This window comes from Mastomys coucha, unplaced genomic scaffold (assembly GCF_008632895.1).
Source record: "Mastomys coucha isolate ucsf_1 unplaced genomic scaffold, UCSF_Mcou_1 pScaffold15, whole genome shotgun sequence".
Taxonomy (NCBI): domain Eukaryota; kingdom Metazoa; phylum Chordata; class Mammalia; order Rodentia; family Muridae; genus Mastomys; species Mastomys coucha.
In genome coordinates this window covers 142,301,228-142,309,707 of record NW_022196897.1, presented here as the reverse complement: position 1 = coordinate 142,309,707, position 8,480 = coordinate 142,301,228, and positions in this window count along the sequence as shown.

Sequence of the window (8,480 nt, the reverse complement as noted above, 5' to 3'; positions counted from 1 at the left end):
CTCTCTCTCTCTCTCTCTGTGTGAGTGTGTGTGTGTTCCTCAGATACTCTCAACCCCTTTTTGGAAACGGGGTCTGCTGTACACCAAGTAGTCTAGGCCTTCACACCCCGCAGATCTGCTTGACTCCCAGCATTCCTGGCGCTGGGATTATCAACACATATGATATCTGACTTTTCACAAGGGTCCTGGGATCAAACTCAGTTCTTCGTACTTGCAAGGCAAGTGGTTTACCAACTGAGCCATTGCCTCAGTCCCCAGTCCTTCTCCCTTTTTGAGGCAGACTCTTATTTAGCTCAGGTTGGCCTCAAACTCACTAGTAGGCAAGGCTGGCCTTAAATTCCTAATCCTCCTGCCTCTGCCTCCTAAATTCTGCGCACTATCACACCTGGCTCTTTTTCACTCTCCCCCTCTTTGTTCACATTCCTTTCTTTCTTCCCTGGGCCCCTCCTTTCCCATCCTACCTTCCTTTTCCACTCCACCCAGGACCTGTCAATGACACCCATGGTTGTTCAGAGTCCCTCTCTGAGGGAGCAAACACTAGAATAAGACAAATCCAAACCCAACAGCTCCTAGACCTCATTAAAAGAAGCCCTCAGAGTGGGTTGGAGAGGCGAGGGGGAGCACTGCAGAGGGAGGAGATCCCAGCAACAGAGCAGAGGCTGCCTAGCGACTGCTGGCAAATCCCCGGAAGCATCCACAGTGAGCCAGTGAGCATGCCAGTCACCTGTTTCCAGCCCACCCGTTCCTCCCTTTATTCTCAGTGATCAAAGAATTAAGGGGGGGAAATCAGGATTGCAAAAAGCTTTGATAGCCATCTATCCCACCTCGGTAATTCTGCATTGAGAAGCTGAGGCAGGGAAAAGGGAAGCCACTGGTTGATGTCATCCTTAAAGTGGCTCAGCAGGGGCTGGACTCCAAGCCTCACTGCTCCTTTTTTGCCTGGTTTAATTGTTTGTCGGTTTTTGTGGTGTGTAGGCATGTGTGTGTGTGTGTGTGTGTGTGTATGTGTGATGTAGATGGCATATGTGTATATGTATATGTAGATGGCATGTGTGCATGTGTGTGAGATGTAGATGGCATGTGTTTATGTGTGTGTGTGTGAGATGTAGATTGCATGTGTGTGTGTGATGTAGATGGCATGTGTGTGAATGTATGTGTGTATGTGTGATGTAGATGGCATGTGTGATATATGTGTGTGTATGTATGTGTGTGTGAGATGTAGATGGCATATGTGTATATGTGTGTGTGTATATAGATGGCATGTTTGTGTGTGTGTGTGTAGATGGCATGTGTATATGTGTGTGTGTGTGTGTGTGTGTGTGTATGATGTAGATGGCATGTGTGTATGTGTGTACTCAAGGTCAGAGGACACCTTCGGGGAGGTAGTTCTACCTTTTCAGTTTGTTTTGAAGCAGGGTTTTTCTTGGTTTTGCTCCTTCAGTGACTACTCCAGGACAGCGCTCAGATTCCCACCCCACCCCCCACCCCTGCAACAGTGGGATTAGAGATGTACACTAACTAGCACGGCTGTCTGTCTACAAGGGTTCTGGGTAGTGCGGCTTGCTCAGCCGGTGATCCTACTCTCTAAGCCACTTCCCTGGCCCTTCGGGGGATTTTGAGGTAGATGTCATCTTGTGACACAGCCTAGCCTCAAACTCACAGTATGTCTGCCCTCACCTGCCAAGTGCTAGGATTGTGGGTGTGCCACCACACCTGGTTGGGGGAGGGGGTCTTCTTTCATTACCACACTGCCAGTACACTGGTGGCCCCCTTTCTCTGACTCCTACTATGGCAGGCTTGGCATTCCATGTTAAGATGCCCCATCCTCTACCTATACTGGGTATAGGAGTCCCTAAGGTTTGGATAATAGGGACAAAGCATAACATTCTGTCCTAGCCTGAAGCCCGAGAGACTCAGGGTTCTGGGAGGATGAGGAACGTGTCCCTCTGGCCTGTAGGGCGGGAAAGAATCCTCTTTGAAGAGCCTGTGGTAAGCAGAGCCTATGGTAAGCAGCCTGCAGAGAGTTTTAAAGTAGGCTTTGCCTTCATAGGCCATTCTTGTGGGACCCCTCCTCACTCTCCCTGCCTAGCTGGCAGCCTGGAGGCCCTGCCTCACCTCACCAGCCTCCAGCTTGAAGCAGAGGCCACCCAGGCACAGGACAGTCCAAAGCTGCTGCTGAAGGCTGCTGGAGGCAGGGGGAGGGAAAGGTTTCCAGAGTCTCCTCTTTCAATCCACTCCCTCTCCTCCACAAAGGGCCACTGTCTGAGCACAGAGGGACCCTGGAAGGAGGCCTCCCAAGGTGCTCGGCAACAGGGCTGGGTTTCATCAAGCCAGGCCTCTGGGCCAAGTAAACAACAGGGAAGGGACAGGCAGAGCACTTTCGGCAGGCTGGCTCCCCGCTCCAGGCAGCTCGGAGCGTGCTCACAGGGCACCCTCAGACAACAGGGACAGCTATGGGCTATGGTCATGGGCATGACTTGATAGCTGCAGAACTGGAGACTCAGAGAAAAGCAACCAGCCCTTTCCGGTACTTGCTATCGCACAAGGTGCCACCCTGCAGGTCTTGTCAAACGCAAAGGGGTTTACCTCAATGTGTTGCATTAGTTCAGAGACGGGAAAGAGTTTTGGGAGCTGGAGAAGTCAGGGAATATTTCTTGAAGAGAGTGGAACATGAGCTTAGTCTTCATGAATGTCAAGAAGAAGGAAGGCATGCCAGGTGGGCTGCGCAGGCAAGATGCAACATCGAGAAAGCAGGGGCACTCCTGATCAGCGGTGACCCCGAGTTAGAGTAGAGAATTCTCACAGGGAAGGGTAAGGATTTAGTCTAGAAAGTTCTGTTGGGAATTAAACCACAACTAGTCTGAGCCCGAAGGCAGACGTTTAAAGAATGTAGGGTACCCCGAACGAGCCCTAGACTGACCCTTGCTTCTCTGGAGAGCCTGGGGCTAGCTATGTCCTCTCTGAGGCAATGGACTCTCACTAAGGCTTGGCTTCTTCATCTTTAAAATAAAGGTGTTCAAAATAAATAAATAAATAAAAGTGTTCAAGACTGGGAAAATGCTCAATAAAGTGCTTACTACACAGGCATGAGGCCTGTTCAGATTCCCAGCACCCATGAAAATGTTTGGGCGTGGTGGGCATGCCTGTAATCGCAGCACAGGTGGGCAAAATAAGAGGATCCTGGGGGCAAGCTGATCTAGCCAACTGGTGACCTTTAAGGTTCAGGAAGAGATCCTGTCACAAAAAAATAAGGTGGAGAGTGTTTGAGAAAGACACGACGTGGACCTCTGGCCTCTGTATTCATGTCCAGACATGAATATATAACATGTAAACACCACACACAGAAACACACAGACATAAAATGAAATAATAAAAGAAGGGGCTGACTCAGCAGTTAAGAGCATTTGCCGCTCACAGAGAAGACCTGGTGAGGTTCCCAGCCGCTAGCCTTATAACCCTTGGTCTACAACCCTGGGTCCAGGGCATCTGATGCCCTCTTCTGACTTCCAAAGACATCGGGCAAGGATGTAGTACACACACATAATACATGCAGACAAAACACACTAATACACATAAAATAAATATATCTAGACAAACAAACAAGCAAACGGTAGGAGATTCAGGAGTTGAAAGCATGAACCTGGGTTTAGTCACCAGTGCCAAGAAAGGTGAATAAAAGAGAAAGGTTACACTAGAAATTTTTGTTTGTTTGTTTGTTTGGTTTTGGTTTTTCGAGACAGGGTTTCTCTGTATAGCTCTGGCTGTCCTGGAACTCACTCTGTAGACCAGGCTGGCCTCGAACTCAGAAATCCTCCTGCCTCTGCCTCCCAAGTGCTGGGATTAAAGGCATGCACCACCACTGCCCAGCTAGGAAAAAAAAAAAAATATATATATATATATATATATATATACATATATATTTGTATATAATATAGTTTGTTCAGGATATGGGGAGGGGAGTTAAGAGAGTAGCAGAGGCAGAGAAAGGCAGAGAGAATGAGAGAATAGATAACTAGAGGCCAGCCATGACCACGAGGAGAGAGGGGGCAAGAGGAAAGAGAGAGAGAAGAGTATAAGAGAGGGTAAGAGGTAGAAAATATTTTTAAAAGTAAGATTTATGCTGGGCAACGGTGATGTATGCCTTTAATTCCAGCCCTTGGGAGGCAGAGGCAGGCAGATTTCTGAGTTCTAGGCCAGCCTTGTCTACAGAGTGAGTTCCAGGACAGCCAGGGCTATACAGAGAAACCTTGTCTCAAAAAACCAAAAACCAAACCAAACCAAAACAAAACAAAAAAACAAAACAAAACAAAAACCAAAAAAACCTAAAACATTTATTTAATGTATATATGAGTGTTCTATCTGCATGTACACCTGCAAGCCATAAGAGAACATCAAATTCCAGTATAGATGGTTGTGAGTCATCATGTAGGAATTGAACTCAGGACCATCTGGAAGAGTAGATAGTGCTCTTAACCACTGAGCCATCTCTCCAGCCCAACACTAGAGAACCTTGAAACCCCTTTCTATCTCTGATATAGAAACACATAGATCATATCAAATGAGGAGAGGGGCAGAGAAGCTTAGAAAGCAGTTGCATCCCCAGTAGCTCTGGGCTGGCCTTCTGTATGTACTTATCTATCCTGAACTGTGGGAAAGCCATCCCAACTACCCCTGGCCCTGCCAGGCACAAGGCTAGGCACACTTTTTTTGCTTGGTTTTTGGTTTGTTTGTTTTTCAAGACAGAGTTTCTCTGTGTAGCCCTGGCTGTCCTAGACCTCACTCTGTAGACCAGGCTGGCCTCAAATTCTCAGAGATTTGCCTGCCTCTGCCTCCTGAGTACATGGATTAAAGGCGTACACCACAACCACCCTGCTGTGCTAAGTACAATCATCTTTTTAAAATTTCAGGTTTTTTTGTGAATAGAAAATGCATGCAAATTTGCAGAATTTTAAGGTCATAAAAAGATACATGTACTTTAAAATTAATTTCTCAACACTTCTCAGACTTTTGGCTAATATCAGATTTTTAAAACTATATATATGTATATATATATAGTTTTAAAAATCTGATATATATATATATATATATATATATATATTCCTTTAGTTATTTCCAGTTACACATTTCTTCTCCTACCATTGTCAGTTTTTAAATTCTTTTAAAAAATTACTTATTCTTATTTCATGTGCAGTGGTATTTTGCCTGCATGTATATCCATGTAAAGGTGTCAGATCCCCTGGAACTGGGGTTACATGCAGACAGTTGTGAGCTGCCATGTGGTACTGGGTCCTCCAGAAGAGCAATCAATCCTGATAACCACCGAGCCACTTCTCCAGCCTCCCCCGGCCCCCATTATCAGTTTTTAAATTCATTTCTGAGGGAATATATGTGCATAAGAACCTACAGCTGCCTAAACATTTTAAGATTCTGTTGTGTCTTTGTGGACTTCTGCATGCAGGTGTACACACTCATATGTGGGTGTGCTGTGCGTGTCAAGGCCAGAGGCTAATGTTGGGAGTCTTCCTCAGCAGCTCTCCACCTTAGTTTTTGAGACAGGGTCTCTCATTGAACCTGGAGCTCATGGGCTGGACTGGCCCTCCAGCAAACTCCAAGGATCCTATCTGTCTCCTCTCCAAGCCCAGAGTTTGAAATACAGATATGCATCTCTGTGCTCTGCTTGCACACGGATGCTGGAAATCCCAACTCAGGTCCTCATGCCTGCATGGCAAGCGCCTCACAGACTGAGTCATCTCCCTAGCACCCCGCCCCGCTATTGATTGGTCTTTGCAAACACAAGCTGTTCTGTACCTTTTTGGAAGTTCTTTTCATAGGAGTATTGTCAAGAGTTACACTTACCTGTGTAAAGATGGTAAGCCATGTGTGGAACATTCCAAAGTCCTGAATTCGATCTCTAGCATAGAAGTAAGAACTAAAAAAGATAGCTTACTCTTTATATGGCAGAACATTGTTGAACACCCTAACCCCTACTGCTGGAAATTTAGGGTGTTTCTTTTCTGTTGTAGACAATGTATTATTGTGCATATGTTATTCAGCACAGAATACGTCTCCAGGATACAATCCCAGAATAGAAATTACATGCTAAGTCCTTTATATTACTTAATACAGCAGTTTAAAGCAACTATAATTATGCAAATTGTACAAATAAGGAGAATCAAGCCATAAAAGGACTCCATGACTAGGTAGGTCCAAGTCACTTGGCTCCCGTGTAGTAGGGTAGAAATTCCCAGAAAGGCATTCTGGGAATTCTGACACCAGAGTTGACAAACTCAATCCTTGTACCAGTGTTTCTCACATAGTAGGACTAGAGCCAGCCCTGAGAACTTCTCAGTCAACTACTGTGGGGCCCATGGATTTGTATCTCAATTAATTCCCAGGTCATCCTGATGCTGCACACGCTCTGGTTAGCTTCACTCTCTCTCACCTCTCCTACTCTGTTCATTTAGGTCAGAAAGCAAATGGCAGGTACTCTGTGCCAAGCCTTGATGGGACCAGAATCGAGACCCACAGGAAAGGCTTCCTGCATATTCTCCACGGAGACAGGATGAGCATCTCGAGCAGAGCTGGCATGGAGTGCTTACTAAATACGTGCAGAATGGATGTAGAAACAAATGAGGTACAGAGTACTCTGTTCAATTTGTTGCCACCTCCTTTCCCACCCCTGGGGAAGCCCACTGCCCACATTGGCTGAGCTCCAAATTCATGCTCTGAAGGCCCCGGAGAAAAGCTGTTCATTTCCTCCCATCACATTCTCTGGCTTATAATGAAGTCCATGAGGCAGCCAGGCCCCTCTTATTAACAGAGAGACAACATCTTAGCATGCTAGCATTCCGCTGAGATAGGCTGTCCAATGCTCTCATTTTATTAGCATTAATAGCAATAGATATAATTCATAGCATACCCATGCAATCGATACACTTACTTAAAAAAAAAAAAACAACCTCTCTAGCCAGTACTTCCTCCCCTCTTACAGCAAAGAGCTTCTTTCGAGAGATGAAGCCTTTCCATGGGATCAGCCTGGCAGTCTCACATAGACATGACAGGGAAGATTTAAATTTGGGACGTCTGCCTGATGCCCCTTTCAAAAAGCAGGATGATACAGAGATTTCCCATATCTGAAGGAAGAAAAGGCACGAGGTCATATGTTTACTGGAGGCGCTCACACATCAAGCACGCTCCTCCAGACTTTGACTTTGGTATAGAGTTAGATTCCTGAGGTAGGAGTTCTGGACACCTTATAGTCTCTTTCCCAGCCCTGTTCTTTCTTTCAGCTGTCCACCACTTGGCCTGGTCTCCTACTCCTACTGCCTGCTCATTCTCCGGCTTTTCCTAAGCCACCTTCCCTGTTGGTGCACTTGCTTTGGTTCCCCCAAGGTTGAGTCTTATAGTTAAAAATCTTCAGGTCCCAGACCCTGCACAAACAACTCGCAGAAGTCTTCATGGGCATCTATGATGAAAGGGATCTATCATGAGTCATGGAGAGGAATGTCATGGGCCCATTCAACCTGATGCAGCTGACTAGCCAAGCAGTTGGACGGGACTGTTGCTTACTGAATGGTTACTGTGAAAGCGACAGACGCAGCCAGAGGGCTCAGCCAGCATGGCCTTCAGGCAGGCGTCATTGAGGCTGTGAATCAAGCTGGGTCAGATATGGAAGGATATCAGGCAAGCCCAGTCACATAGAATGCCCTGCTTGTAATGTACATATCCACTCAGAGGCAGAATCAGCAGCCATGCCAACTGGGCTGAGGGTTTGGTCAGTTGACCCATCTCAGTGTTTTGGAGAGACCCGAAAGGGGTAGCCTGGTTGTAGTTCCAAAGCTAGTGAAGGGGCTCAGATCCTGATGTGGTCTAGGCCGACCCATCTGATCTCATAAAGCTGAGGTGGGAGGGAGGGATCAGCTAGTTGGCACAGATGAACTCAGTCAGTAAACTGTCACCGATCAGACACAGGTGGCTGACACCAATCAGATGCAGCTTGTCAAGCATGGAGAGGGTCTGGTTGGTCAGCTGCAGTTGGATCGCCTTAGACAAAAGCCTCCTGCAGGAGAGAAGCCATGAGCCAAGGACGGGAAGTCAGTCAACTGTGGTAGGGATGGACAGAGCCAACTGTCTTGGTCTGTCAGGCACCTGTGAAATCAGGGTTCAGTCGGACAGCCAGACACACTTGGATTATCAGGCATCTGTGGCCAGTCAGCTGTAGGCAGTCAGTGAGGTTGTATCCAGTCAAGTGCTAGGTTTCAGGTCCCTTGTGTTCTGTCTGGGCGGAGCCTTGGCTGGATAAGGGCGGGGCCTGGTCTTGTCAGGCTTGAAGACAGTGCTTTCCCAGCAGCCTCAAGACAGTGCCTTTCCAGTAGCCTCCTCATGTTGCCATGGCAGCTGGGGCCTGATCTCAGCCTGCAGCTGTACCAGGCTTCTCTACTCTTGCTCTTAGGGCTATTTGGTTCAGAATTCTCTTCCCT